This window comes from Cherax quadricarinatus, chromosome 88 (genome assembly GCF_038502225.1).
Source record: "Cherax quadricarinatus isolate ZL_2023a chromosome 88, ASM3850222v1, whole genome shotgun sequence".
Taxonomy (NCBI): Eukaryota; Metazoa; Arthropoda; class Malacostraca; order Decapoda; family Parastacidae; genus Cherax; species Cherax quadricarinatus.
Window position 1 is genome coordinate 12882084 of NC_091379.1, and position 16280 is coordinate 12898363.

The 16280-nt window shown below is 41.2% G+C and overlaps 1 protein-coding gene across 3 annotated transcripts in view; it reads left to right on the plus strand.

The window, feature by feature from the left end:
* LOC128698470 (NFX1-type zinc finger-containing protein 1-like) overlaps positions 1-16280 on the plus strand; it is a 412092-nt gene that overhangs the window by 9860 nt on the left and 385952 nt on the right. The window contains exon 1 of one of the 3 annotated variants that reach the window (XM_070103989.1): positions 810-942. The exons of the other annotated variants lie outside the window; for them this stretch is intronic. The gene's annotated coding sequence lies outside the window, so the exon portion shown is untranslated. Of the gene's footprint in view, positions 1-809; positions 943-16280 lie in introns of those variants that run through there. 3 annotated transcript variants of the gene reach the window in all.

The following is a 16280-nucleotide window of genomic DNA, read 5'->3' on the forward strand; positions in this document are numbered from 1 at the left end:
ACGTACGCTTCCTGTACTGTGTTGTGTTGACGCTTGCCAACCTCTGCCTCCCGGCTCTCATAGTCTCTCTCCTCACTGAAGTGCTGCTGTCTCCTCACTGACGTGCTGCTTTCTCCTCACTGAAGTGCTGCTGTCTCCTCACTGACGTGCTGCTTTCTCCTCACTGAAGTGCTGCTGTCTCCTCACTGACGTGCTGCTTTCTCCTCACTGACGTGCTGCTGTCTCCTCACTGACGTGCTGCTGTCTCCTCACTGACGTGCTGCTGTCTCCTCACTGAAGTGCTGCTGTCTCCTCACTGACGTGCTGCTGTCTCCTCACTGAAGTGCTGCTGTCTCCTCACTGACGTGCTGCTGTCTCCTCACTGACGTGCTGCTGTCTCCTCACTGACGTGCTGCTGTCTCCTCACTGACGTGCTGCTGTCTCCTCACTGACGTGCTGCTGTCTCCTCACTGACGTGCTGCTGTCTCCTCACTGACGTGCTGCTGTCTCCTCACTGACGTGCTGCTGTCTCCTCACTGACGTGCTGCTTTCTCCTCACTGACGTGCTGCTGTCTCCTCGCTGACGTGCTGCTGTCTCCTCACTGACGTGCTGCTGTCTCCTCACTGACGTGCTGCTGTCTCCTCACTGACGTGCTGCTGTCTCCTCACTGACGTGCTGCTGTCTCCTCACTGACGTGCTGCTGTCTCCTCACTGAAGTGCTGCTGTCTCCTCGCTGACGTGCTGCTGTCTCCTCACTGACGTGCTGCTGTCTCCTCACTGACGTGCTGCTGTCTCCTCACTGACGTGCTGCTGTCTCCTCACTGACGTGCTGCTGTCTCCTCACTGACGTGCTGCTGTCTCCTCACTGACGTGCTGCTGTCTCCTCACTGACGTGCTGCTGTCTCCTCACTGACGTGCTGCTGTCTCCACTCTACGGTCATTACCTGACTTACCCTCAGGAGGTGAGTCGTTATTACAGTAGAAATACTAAGTAATTATTCAGTAGTACTGAGTTAATCTACATAACACTGTGTTAATTAACATAATATTGAGTTAATCTACATAACACTGTGGTAATTAACATAGTACTGAGTTAATCTACATAACACTGTGTTAATTAACATAGTATTGAGTTAATCTACATAACACGGTGTTAATTTACATAGTACTGAGTTAATCTACATAACACTGTGTTAATTAACATAGTACTGAGTTAATCTACATAACACTGTGGTAATTAACATAGTACTGAGTTAATCTACATAACACTATGTTAATTTACATAGTACTGAGTTAATCTACATAACACTGTGTTAATTAACATAGTACTGAGTTAATCTACATAACACTGTGTTAATTAACATAGTACTGAGTTAATCTACATAACACTGTGTTAATTTACATAGTACCTGGTTACCTGGAGGTTATTCCGGGGATCAACGCCCCCGCGGCCCGGTCCATGACCAGGCCTCCCGATGGATCAGGGCCTGATCAACTAGGCTGTTACTGCTGGCCGCACGCAGTCCGACGTACGAGCCACAGCCCGGCTGATCCGGCACTGACTTTAGGTATCTGTCCAGCTCTCTCTTGAAGGCAGCCAGGGGTTTATTGGCAATTCCCCTAATGCTTGATGGGAGGCTGTTGAACAGTCTTGGGCCCCGGACACTTATAGTGTTTTCCCTTAGTGTACCAATGGCGCCCCTACTTTTTATTGGGGGCATTTTGCATCGCCTGCCCAGTCTTTTACTTTCGTAGGGAGTGATTTCTGTGTGCAGATTTGGGACCATTACTGAGTTAATCTTCATAACACTGTGTTAATTACATAGTACTAAGTTAATCTTCATAACACTGTGTTAATTACATAGTACTGAGTTAATCTTCATAACACTGTGTTAATTACATAGTACTAAGTTAATCTTCATAACACTGTGTTAATTACATAGTACTGAGTTAATCTACATAACACTGTGTTAATTAACATAGTACTGAGTTAATCTTCATAACACTGTGTTAATTACATAGTACTGAGTTAATCTTCATAACACTGTGTTAATTACATAGTACTGAGTTAATCTTCATAACACTGTGTTAATTAACATAGTACTGAGTTAATCTTCATAACACTGTGTTAATTAACATAGTACTGAGTTAATCTTCATAACACTGTGTTAATTACATAGTACTGAGTTAATCTTCATAACACTGTGTTAATTACATAGTACTGAGTTAATCTTCATAACACTGTGTTAATTACATAGTACTAAGTTAATCTACATAACACTGTGTTAATTACATAGTACTAAGTTAATCTTCATAACACTGTGTTAATTACATAGTACTAAGTTAATCTTCATAACACTGTGTTAATTACATAGTACTGAGTTAATCTTCATAACACTGTGTTAATTACATAGTACTGAGTTAAGGTAAGATAAAATTTCGTTGGGATTTTTAACCTCGGAGGGTTAGCCACCCAGGATAACCCAAGAAAGTCAGTGCGTCATCGACGACTATCTGACTTATTTAGATTGTGGTCCTCAGTCTTGCTCCCCAGGATGCCACCCACACCAGTCCACTAACACCCAGGTACCTACTTGCTGCTAGGTGAACAGGATAACAGGTGCAAGGAAACACGTCGAAATGTTTCCACCCGTCGGGAATCGAACCCGGGCCCTCCGTGTGTGAAGCGGGAGCTTTAGTTAATCTACGTAACACTGTGTTAATTTACATAGCACTGGGTTAATTTGCATATTATTGGGTTAATTTACATATTAGTGGGTTAACAAATAGTACTGAGTTAATTTACATATTATTGGGTTAATCTACATAACACTGGGTTAATTTACATAGTACTGCGTTACACTGCATATTATTCGGCTAATTTACATACTACTAGGTTAATTTACATATCGTTGGGTTAGTCTACATAATACTGTTTTAACTTACATAGTACTAGGTTACCTTGCATATTACTGGGTAAATTTACATATCACTGGGTTAATTTACATATCACTGGGTTAATTTACATATCACTGGGTTAATTTACATATTACTGGGTTAACTTGCATATTACTGGGTTGAACATTAAAATGGTATAAAATACCGACAGGTTGTTAGGTAAGACACATATGCAACAGTTAGGTATCTTTATTTCGAAACGTTTCGCCTACACAGTAGGCTTCTTCAGTCAAGTACAGAAAAGTTGATAGAAGCAGAAGATACTTGAAGACGATGTAATCAGTCCATCACCCTTAAAGTTTTGAGGTGGTCAGTCCCTCAGTCTGGAGAAGAGCATTGTTCCATAGTATGAAACAATATGGAGAATTATTATTATTAAAATCAAGGGGGAAGCGCTAAACCCGGAGGATTATACAGCGCCTGGGGGGGATGTGGAAGGCATTCAGGCTTAATTCGGGGAACTGGAGCACAGATCCAATTCCCTAAATCAAGAGCCCCTCACCAACATCAAGGAACCTTCCTTGAGGGGACCACAATATGGAGAAGTGACAGGATGGAGCTTTTTATAGCGCCAAGAGGTGAGACGTAGGCCACTAGGAGAGGTAAGAACTCAGATGTTGAGAGGCCTAGTGGCCTACGTCTCACCTCTTGGCGCTATAAAAAGCTCCATCCTGTCACTTCATCTCCATATTGTTTCATACTATGGAACAATGCTCTTCTCCAGACTGAGGGACTGACCACCTCAAAACTTTAAGGGTGATTGACTGATTACATCGTCTTCAAGTATCTTCTGCTTCTATCAACTTTTCTGTACTTGACTGAAGAAGCCTACTGTGTAGGCGAAACGTTTCATAATAAAGATACCTAACTGTTGCATATGTGTCTTACATAATATATTACTGGGTTAATTTACATATTTGTGGGTTAACTTGCATATTACTGGGTTAATTTACATATCACTGGGTTAATTTACATATCATTGGGTTAATTTACATATTACTGGGCTAACATAAGAACATAAGAAAGGAGGAACACTGCAGCAGGCCTGTTGGCCCATACTAGGCAGGTCCTTTACAATTCATCCCACTAACAAAACATTTGACCAACCCAATTTTCAATGCCACCCAAGAAACAAGCTCCGATGTGCAAGTCCCTCTCAAATCCAACCCCTCCCACTCATGTACTTATCCAACCTAAATTTGAAACTACCCAAAGTCCTAGCCTCAATAACCCAACTAGGTAGACTGTTCCACTCATCAACTACCCTATTTCCAAACCAATACTTTCCTATGTCCTTTCTAAATCTAAACTTATCTAATTTAAATCCATTACTGCGGGTTCTCTCTTGGAGAGACATCCTCAAGACCTTATTAATATCCCCTTTATTAATACCTATCTTCCACTTATACACTTCGATCAGGTCTCCCCTCATTCTTCGTCTAACAAGTGAATGTAACTTAAGAGTCTTCAATCTTTCTTCATAAGGAAGATTTCTAATGCTATGTATTAATTTAGTCATCCTATGCTGAATGTTTTCTAATGAAATTATGTCCATTCTGTAATATGGAGACCAGAACTGAGCTGCATAATCTAGGTGAGGCCTTACTAATGATGTATAAAGCTGCAGTATGACCTCTGGACTTCTGTTGCTTACACTTCTTGATATAAATCCCAGTAATCTATTTGCCTTATTACGTACGCTTAGGCATTGCTGTCTTGGTTTAAGGTTGCTGCTCACCATAACCCCCAAGTCCTTTTCGAAATCTGTATGGCTAAGTTCTACATCATTTAACTTATAAGTACTAGGGTTATGGGCACTCCCAAGCTTCAGAACCTTGCATTTATCTACATTGAACTGCATCTGCCACTTTTCTGACCAAGAATAGAGTTTGTTTAAATCCTCCTGAAGTTCCATAACATCTACGTTTGAATCAATTATCCTACCTATCTTTGTGTCATCGGCGAATTTGCTCATATCACTAGTAATTCCCTCATCAAGATCATTGATATATATTATAAACAACAACGGGCCCAAGACTGATCCCTGTGGAATGCCACTTATTACAGATCCCCACTCGGATTTAACCCCATTTATGGACACACTCTGCTTCCTGTCAGTGAGCCATGACTCGATCCACGAGAGCACTTTTCCCCCAATGCCATGAGCTGCCACTTTCTTTAACAGTCTATGGTGCGGAACTCTATCAAAAGCCTTACTAAAATCTAAGTAAATAATATCAAATTCTTTATCGTGGTCAACAGCCTCAAAAGCTTTACTGAAGAAAGTTAATAAATTAGTTAGACATGACCGGCCTCTTGTGAATCCATGCTGAGTATCATTAATCAAGCTATGCTTATCGAGATGGCTTCTTATAATCTCAGCTATAATTGACTCTAGTAATTTGCCTACAATTGAGGTCAGGCTTATTGGGCGGTAATTTGATGGTAACGACTTGTCCCCTGTTTTAAAAATAGGAATTACATTAGCCATCTTCCACATATCAGACACTACACCTGTTTGAAGAGATAAATTAAAAATATTAGTTAATGGTTCACAGAGTTCCATTTTGCATTACTTAAGAACCCTTGAAAAAACCTCATCAGGACCCGGCGACTTATTTTGCTTCAGTCTGTCTATCTGCTTCACAACCATTTCACTAGTGACTGTGATGTTACATAATTTATCCTCTTCTAGCCCACTATAAAAATTAATTACTGGAATATTGTTAGTGTCTTCCTCTGTAAAAACTGAGAGAAAATAATTATTAAAAATCGAGCACATTTCATTCTCTTTGTCAGTAAGGTGCCCATAGTTATTTTTAAGGGGACCTATCTTATCTCTAACTTTTGTTCTATAGACCTGGAAAAACTTTTTGGGTTAGTTTTAGAATCCCTAGCAACTTTAATTTCATAGTCCCTTTTAGCTTTTCTTATCCCCTTTTTAATGTCCCTCTTAATGTCAATATACTGATTCATAAGATGACCCTCACCTCTTTTGATACGCCTATAAATTCCTTTCTTATGCCCTAGTAGATATTTGAGCCTATTATTCATCCATTTTGGGTCATTTCTATTTGATCTAATTTCTTTATATGGGATAAACGTTCTTTGAGCAGTACGTATAGTGTTCAGAAAACTGTCATATTGATAGCTCTCTTCGTTACCCCAGTCAACAGATGATAAGTGTTCTCTAAGCCCATCGTAATCTGCTAAGCGAAAATCTGGGACAGTTACTGAGTTATCGCTACTATCGTACTTCCATTCAATGCTAAATGTAATTGATTTGTGGTTGCTAGCACCCAGTTCCTCTGAAATTTCTAAATTATTAACAAGGTATTCATTGTTTGCCATAACTAAGTCAAGCAGGTAATTTCCCCTTGTAGGTTCTGTCACAAACTGCTTCAAAAAACAATCCTGAACTACTTCTAAGAAGTCGTATGATTCTAAACTCCCAGTCAAGAAATTCCAATCAATATGACTAAAGTTAAAGTCTCCTAGAATTACTACATTATCGTGCCTTGTGGCCTTAATAATTTCCTCCCATAGTAGTCTCCCTTGGTCCCTCTCTAAGTTTGGGGGATGGTATATCACTCCTAAAATCAGTTTTTCATGCCCCTCTGAAAATTCTATCCAAACAGACTCTGTATGTGTTACTTCAGACTTAATACCCGTTTTTATGCAACAGTTCAAGCGATCTCGGACATACAATGCCACCCCAACCCCCTTCCCGATACTTCTATCTACTTGGAACAATTTAAAACCCTGGATGTGACATTCCGCGTCTCAGTTAAGGCAAATACATCAATGTTACCTGCACTAGCAACTAATCTCAACTCCTCCATCTTATTCCTAGCACTACGGCAATTAGCATAATAAACATAGAAAGACTCTCCTTTCTCTTTACCCTTCCTGCTCATTTCTGTTTTTCTATTAAACCTATTACTGTCCTTATCACCCAAAGTCCCTGGCTTTTCAATATCTACCTCGTTCTGCTTATTACTAGTTTCCCTAGAACTCGTAATATTACTACACTGGGACTTCACTGTTTTCCTGCCAAAACCCATACCACTAACTATTCCTAGTTTAAAGTCCTAACTGTTCCCTGCACTGCAGTTGCCAGTGCTACCACCCCAGACCTAGATAAGTGAACCCCATCCCTGGCATACATGTCATTTCTGCCATAGAAGAGGTCCTAGTTGTCAATGAATGTTACTGCATTTTCCTTACAGTATTTGTCCACCCAGCAATTGACACCAATTGCCCTGGACAACCATTCATTTCCAACTCCTCTCCTTGGCAAAATACCACATATGACAGGGTTCCCACCCTTACTCCTAATTATTTCTATTGCTGACCTATACCTGCTAATCAGGTCTTCACTCCTACGTCTGCCAACATTGTTGCCTCCAGCACTGAGACAGATAATAGGATTGCTCCCATTACCTCTCATGATGTCATCCAGACGGCTAACAATATCCCCCATCCCAGCCCCAGGAAAGCAAACTCTCTGTCTCCTACTCCTGTCCTTCAAGCAGAATGCCCTATCCATATACCTAACTTGGATATCCCCAACAACAACAATATTCTTACCTTCTTTGGTGTCGTTCGTCGTGTTGTTCCCAGTAGTCGACTCACATTCGTCGGGTAGCACTGAGAATGTATTAGATGTTTCCACAACAGTTTCCACGGCAGTCTCTTTCTTCATCGTTTCTACCTTTCCATTCGTCCTCTTGATCGTCAACTTCGTTCCCTGCTGTCCAGCCACTGACCAGTTTCCCTTCTTGACCTGAGGACTCAAAACAGGAGGACTACTACGAATCTTCTTGTTTTCCTCGGACAGTCGCCGAATCTCCACCTTCGCCATCCTCAATTCTTCTTTAAGCTGTTGGTAAAGTTGCTCGATGGAGGGCATCTTGCTTCAATTGGTAGAGAGCGCACAAACAGGTCTTCACAGAGATAAGTACACGTCAACACTGCGCAAAAAGCCAACTCAATCAGGAGCTACTGCACAGCACGTCCACACGGCCCAATAGCGATGCGAACATATTACTGGGTTAATTTACATATTACTGGGTTAACTTACATATTACTGGGTTAATTTACATATTACTGGGTTAACTTACATTTTACTGGGTTAATTTACACATTACTGGGTTGATTTACATATTACTGGGTTAATTTACATATTACTGGGTTAATTTACATATTACTGGGTTAACTTACATATTACTGGGTTAACTTACATATTACTGGGTTAATTTACATATTACTGGGTTAACTTACATATTACTGGGTTAATTTACATATTACTGGGTTAATTTACATATTACTGGGTTAACTTACATATTACTGGGTTAATTTACATATTACTGGGTTAATTTATATATTACTGGGTTAATTTACATATTACTGGGTTAACTTACATATTACTGGGTTAACTTACATATTACTGGGTTAATTTACATATTACTGGGTTAATTTACATATTACTGGGTTAACTTACATATTACTGGGTAACTTACATATTACTGGGTTAATTTACATATTACTGGGTTAACTTACATATTACTGGGTGAACTTACATATTACTGGGTTAACTTACATATTACTGGGTTAACTTACATATTACTGGGTTAACTTACATATTACTGGGTTAACTTACATATTACTGGGTTAACTTACATATTACTGGGTTAATTTACATATTACTGGGTTAATTTACATATTACTGGGTTAACTTATATAGTACTTGTGCCAGATTTATTTCAAGAAGTATAAGTAACAATAGTCCAAAAGTTATTATACAGCTCTATACTTCACTAGTGAGACCTCACACAGCTCTATACATCATTAGTGAGACCTCACACAGCTCTATACATCACTAGTGAGACCTCAGACAGCAATATACATCACTAGTGAGACCTCACACAGCAATATACATCACTAGTGAGACCTCGCACAGTTCTATACATCACTAGTGAGACCTCACACAGCAATATACATCACTAGTGAGACCTCACACAGCAATATACATCATTAGTGAGACCTCACACAGCAATATACATCACTAGTGAGACCTCACACAGCTCTATACATCACTAGTGAGACCTCACTTATACAGGTCTATACATCACTAGTGAGACCTCACTTATACAGCTCTATACATCACTAGTGAGACCTCACTTATACAGCTCTATACATCACTAGTGAGACCTCACTTATACAGCTCTATACATCACTAGTGAGACCTCACTTATACAGCTCTATACATCACTAGTGAGACCTCACTTATACAGCTCTATACATCACTAGTGAGACCTCACTTATACAGGTCTATACATCACTAGTGAGACCTCACTTATACAGCTCTATACATCACTAGTGAGACCTCACTTATACAGCTCTATACATCACTAGTGAGACCTCACTTATACAGCTCTATACATCACTAGTGAGACCTCACTTATACATCTCTATACATCACTAGTGAGACCTCACTTATACAGCTCTATACATCACTAGTCACTTGGATTATGTTGCTCAGTTTTGGTCTCCTTACAACAAGATGGATATAGATAGAGACACTTATGCAGCATATGGGAATCTTTATTCAGGAATAAATTCCTGAATAAAGATTCCCATATGCTGCATAAGTGTCTCTATCTTCAACTTGTCGGTTTTTCAAACCATTCATCACACAAGATGGATATAGACTCACTGGAGAACATACAGAGAAGAATGACTAAAATGGTTCACTGTAAGAAGAATCTCCAGCATGAATATTGATCCTTGATTCTTCACTCTCTTGAGAAACCTAGAATGAGGGGAGATATCAACGAAGTGTTTACTTGGAGTTTACCTGCAGAGTTTCGGGGGTCAAGGCCCTCGCGACTCTGTCTGAGACCAGGCCTCATGGTGGATCAGGGTCTGATCAACCTGGCTGTTACTACTGGCTGCACACAAACTGACGTACGAACCACAGCCCTGCTGGTCAGGTACTGACTTCAGGTGTCTGTCCAGCACTTTTTTGAAGACAGCCAGGGGTCTATTGGCAATCCCCCTTATTTATGCTGGTAGGCAGTTGAACAGCCGTGAGCCCCGGACACTTATTGTGTTGTCTCAATATACCCGTGGCACCCCTGCTTTTCATCGTGGGAATGTTGCATCTTCTGCCGAATCTTTTGTTTTCATAGGGAGTGATTTTCGTTTGCAAGTTTGGTACCAATCTATCCAGGACCTTCCAAGTGTGCATTATCATGTATGTCTCTCGTCTGCGTTCCAGGGAATACAGATCAAGGACCCTCTACCGTTCCCAGTAATTTAGGTGCCTTATCATACTTGTGTGCCGTGAAATTTCTTTGTGCACTCTCCAGGTCTACAGTGTCGCCAGCCTTGAAGGCGGCTGTTAGTGTACAAAAGTATTCCAGCCTAGAGAGCACAAGTGACCTGAAGAGTGTCATCATGGGCATGGCATCCCTTGTTTTGAAAGTTCTCATTATCCATCCCAACATTTTCCTAGCAGATGAGGTAGATACATTGTTGGGCATTAACAAAGACGATATTAATAAAATACTGAGGATATAAAATCAGGTAAGAACCAGGAATAACGGATTTAAGTTAGATAAATTTAGATTTCGAAAGGACATAGGTAAGTACTGGTTTTCAAACTGAGTGGTCGATGCGTGGAACAATCTTCCAAGTAGGGTAATTCAGGCTAGGACCCTGGGTAGCTTTAAGACACTGGACAAATATATGAGTGGGAGGGGCTGGGTTTGGTTGGTGTCGTGGGTATGGGAGTTAATTCTTGGGTAGTTTTGGGTAGTGGTGGTTTTGATAAGGACCTGCCTTGTATGGGCCAGTAGGCCTTCTGCAGTGTTCCTCCATTCTCATGTGATTATTAGTAATAATTAGTACCTGGGTGTTAGTGGACTGGTGTGGGTCACATCCTGGGTGTTAATGGACTTTTGTGGGTCGCATCCTGGGTGTTGTGGACTTTTGTGGGTCACATTCTGGTTGTTAGTGGACTGGTGTGGGTCGCATCCTGGGTGTTAGTGGACTGGTGTGGGTCACATCCTGGGTGTTAGTGGACTTGTGTGGGTCGCATCCTGGGACAAAACTGACCTAATTCAATAATCAATAATTGCCGAGGCAGTTCGTAGCCACCTTGAAAAGCATAAATTAATCAACGAAGTGTCCTTGGCCCTCTTCTCTTTCTCCTATACATAAATGACCTTCCAAATGCTTCGCAATTACTCAAACCCACACTATTTGCAGATGACACTACATACGTCTTCTCTCACCCGAGCCCAGTCACGCTAGCCAATACTGTAAATACCGAATTACAGAAAATATCTACCTGGATGAGGACTAACAAACTTACACTAAACATTGACAAAACCTACTTCATTCAGTTTGGTGACAGAGCTACAGATGTCCCTCTTAACATAATGATAAACGGATCACCTATCACAAAACTAACAGAGGGAAAATTCTTAGGAATCCACCTTGATAATAGACTCAAATTTCATACACATATACAACAAATTTCTAAGAAAATTTCCAAGACTGTAGGCATACTATCGAAGATACGGTACTATGTTCCACAGTCAGCCCTCCTGGCCCTATATCACTCTCTTATTTACCCCTATCTCACCTATGGAATTTGTGCATGGGGCTCAACAACAATTAACCATCTCAGACCACTAATTACTCAACAAAAGGCTGCAGTTAGAATGATAACAAATTCTCACTACAGGCAGCACACTCCACCAATATTCAATACACTAAACCTACTCACCATACAAAACATCCATACTTATTACTGCACCTATTACATACATAGAACACTTAACTCTGATATTAACCCTCCCCTCAAACATCTCCTTGCCAACCTCAACAGAACACATGACCATAACACAAGGCACAGATCACTCTTTGATGTTCCTCGTGTCCATCTCACACTATGCAAAAACTCAATGCACATAAAAGGCCCTAAAATCTGGAATTCATTACCTGTGGTATAAACCTTGGTAATAAATACCGACAAGTTGGTTTAGAAAGACACGTAAGCAAACACTATAACATATTTATTAGAAAACGTTTCGGTCCTGGGACCTTGATCACTTCTAACATACAGAGGTAGAAAGACATTATATATATAGGCGGAGAGTGAGATGTGACGCACGTGACCTGAGGAAAGTCATAAGAACATAAGAATGGAGGAACACTGTAGAAGGCCTACTGGCCCATGCGAGGCAGGTCCTTATCAAAACAACCTCTGCCTATGATGAGGACCAGTAGACGATGAAATCATGTGACTCCTGTGTTGTTGGGTTGGTGCTGCTTAAGTATCATGTATGCCAATGTTTTTGAAATTTTGTAGTTTCCAGTGTTGCGTTCTATAGTGTCGGTGACGGTGATTAGTGAGGCTTCTAGGCACCGTCGGCGTCTGAGGTCTGGTTCGGTGAGAACGAGTTGTGCCTCGTTCCAGTTCATCAAATGCCCCGTGGAGTCAGGCAGAGACAGGCAGAGATCTTGCAGTCCGCCTGAATGAGCATCGAAATGCCTCTAACAGAGACGATGTAAGGTACGCCTGTGTCCTCCACAGAGACTCCACGGGGCATTTGATGAACTGGAACGAGGCACAACTCGTTCTCACCGAACCAGACCTCAGACGCCGACGGTGCCTAGAAGCCTCACTAATCACCGTCACCGACACTATAGAACGCAACACTGGAAACTACAAAATTTCAAAAACATTGGCATACATGATACTTAAGCAGCACCAACCCAACAACACAGGAGTCACATGATTTCATCGTCTACTGGTCCTCATCATAGGCAGAGGTTGTTTTGATAAGGACCTGCCTCGCATGGGCCAGTAGGCCTTCTACAGTGTTCCTCCATTCTTATGTTCTTATGACTTTCCTCAGGTCACGTGCGTCACATCTCACTCTCCGCCTATATATATAATGTCTTTCTACCTCTGTATGTTAGAAGTGATCAAGGTCCCAGGACCGAAACGTTTTCTAATAAATATGTTATAGTGTTTGCTTACGTGTCTTTCTTCATTACCTGTAAATATAAAAGAAACACTACCTGTTTATAAATTCAAGTCTCTTCTCTAAGACCACTTACTCACCCAAAACCAAATAAATACTGAATAACTGAACCTTATAAATTGTATATCTTAAATGTTTCTCACAATTATATCACATAAATGTTAAACCTAAAACCGAATCTAACTTTATTATTTTTTTAAATACACTACCTAACAGAATACTCCATACGACTGAATGCAACCATATGACCTGTCTTTATAATACTCACTTGTGCTTTATAGTAATCTGTTTACATTAATGTTTTATCACTGATTTCATCATTGCTTAGTTAATCTTAAGTTAATTTTAAGCCAGCCCGTAATGCTATGCATAGTATAAGTGGCTTTGGCATACTGCTCTTATCTGTATTTTTTTGTACCTCTGTATGTGTGCTCAAATTGGAAATAAATAAATAAATAAATAAACGAATCTCAGCATGGTTTTACAAATGGGCGTTCCTGCCTTACGAATTTATTAACTTTTTTCACTAAGGTATTTGAGGAGGTAGATCATGGTAATGAATATGATATTGTGTATATGGACTTCAGTAAGGCTTTTGACAGGGTCCCACATCAGAGACTATTGAGGAAAATTAAAGCACATGCAACATATACCATTTTAATGTTCAATAGGGGGAGAAATTTTTTCCTGGATAGAGGCATGGTTGACAAATAGGCAGCAGAGAGTTTGCATAAATGGGGAGAAATCAGAGTGGGGAAGTGTCACGAGCGGTGTTCCACAGGGGTCAGTGTTGGGCACCCTGCTGTTCACAATCTACATAAACGACATAGATGAGGGCATAAAGAGCGACATCGGCAAGTTTGCCGATGACACCAAAATAGGCCGTCGAATTCATTCTGACGAGGACATTCGAGCACTCCAGGAAGATTTGAATAGACTGATGCAGTGGTCGGAGAAGTGGCAGATGCAGTTTATAGATGAATGGTTCAGAGAACCGACATGTTGATAAATTAGACACATGTGCAACTCTTGGGTATCTTTATTGAGGAAACGTTTCGCCACACAGTGGCTTCATCAGTCCATACAAAGGAGAATCTTGAAGAACAGGAGGAGAATGAGGTAATCAGTCCCTCAACCTTGAGTCGATGTGGTCAGTCCATCAATCTTGAATAGAGTACGCTATTCAAGATTGATGGACTGACCACATCGACTCAAGGTTGAGGGACTGATTACCTCATTCTCCTCCTGTTCTTCAAGATTCTCCTTTGTATGGACTGATGAAGCCACTGTGTGGCGAAACGTTTCCTCAATAAAGATACCCAAGAGTTGCACATGTGTCTAATTTATCAGATGCAGTTTAATATAGACAAATGCAAAGTTCTAAATGTGATGAATGGTTTGAAAAACCGACAAGTTGAAGATTGAGACACTTATGCAGCATATGGGAATCTTTATTCAGGAAACGTTTCGCCACACAGTGGCTTCATCAGTCCAATACAAAGAGGAAGGCGTAAGGAGAGGAGGAGAATGAGGTAATCAGTCCCTCAACCTGGAGTCGATGTGTTCAGTCCATCAATCTTGTAGAATGTACAGCATAGGGCCGTAGACGTGGCTTATATACTGTAGTGAGGTGACGTGAAGCAGATGGAGGCGGGGTCATAGTGGTACCATCCACTAGTCGAAGTAGGTCTTCGTCCAAAGGTTGAACAAGTGTTGAAGAATTCTTTGTAACAAGACCCCATGATGCTGCCTCCATCTGCTTCACGTCACCATGACCCCGCCTCCATCTGCTTCACGTCACCTCACTACAGTATATAAGCCACGTCTACGGCCCTATGCTGTACATTCTACAAGATTGATGGACTGAACACATCGACTCCAGGTTGAGGGACTGATTACCTCATTCTCCTCCTCTCCTTACGCCTTCCTCTTTGTATTGGACTGATGAAGCCACTGTGTGGCGAAACGTTTCCTGAATAAAGATTCCCATATGCTGCATAAGTGTCTCAATCTTCAACTTGTCGGTTTTTCAAACCATTCATCACAACTGTCAGACACGGCAGCATCATGGGGTCTTGTTACAAAGAATTCTTCAACACTTGTTCAACCTTTGGACGAAGACCTACTTCGACTAGTGGATGGTACCACTATGACCCCGCCTCCATCTGCTTCACGTCACCTCACTACAGTATATAAGCCACGTCTACGGCCCTATGCTGTACATTCTACAAGATTGATGGACTGAACACATCGACTCCAGGTTGAGGGACTGATTACCTCATTCTCCTCCTCTCCTTACGCCTTCCTCTTTGTATTGGACTGATGAAGCCACTGTGTGGCGAAACGTTTCCTGAATAAAGATTCCCATATGCTGCATAAGTGTCTCAATCTTCAACTTGTCGGTTTTTCAAACCATTCATCACAACTGTCAGACACGGCAGCATCATGGGGTCTTGTTACAAAGAATTCTTCAACACTTGTTCAACCTTTGGACGAAGACCTACTTCGACTAGTGGATGGTACCACTATGACCCCGCCTCCATCTGCTTCACGTCACCTCACTACAGTATATAAGCCACGTCTACGGCCCTATGCTGTACATTCTACAAGATTGATGGACTGAACACATCGACTCCAGGTTGAGGGACTGATTACCTCATTCTCCTCCTCTCCTTACGCCTTCCTCTTTGTATTGGACTGATGAAGCCACTGTGTGGCGAAACGTTTCCTGAATAAAGATTCCCATATGCTGCATAAGTGTCTCAATCTTCAACTTGTCGGTTTTTCAAACCATTCATCACAACTGTCAGACACGGCAGCATCATGGGGTCTTGTTACAAAGAATTCTTCAACACTTGTTCAACCTTTGGACGAAGACCTACTTCGACTAGTGGATGGTACCACTATGACCCCGCCTCCATCTGCTTCACGTCACCTCACTACAGTATATAAGCCACGTCTACGGCCCTATGCTGTACATTCTACAAGATTGATGGACTGAACACATCGACTCCAGGTTGAGGGACTGATTACCTCATTCTCCTCCTCTCCTTACGCCTTCCTCTTTGTGTTGGACTGATGAAGCCACTGTGTGGCGAAACGTTTCCTGAATAAAGATTCCCATATGCTGCATAAGTGTCTCAATCTTCAAAGTTCTAAATGTTGGACAGGACAATAACCATGCCACATATAAACTAAATAATGTAGATCTTAATATTACGGATTGCGAAAAAGATTTAGGAGTTCTGGTTAGCAGTAATCTGAAACCAAGACAACAGTGC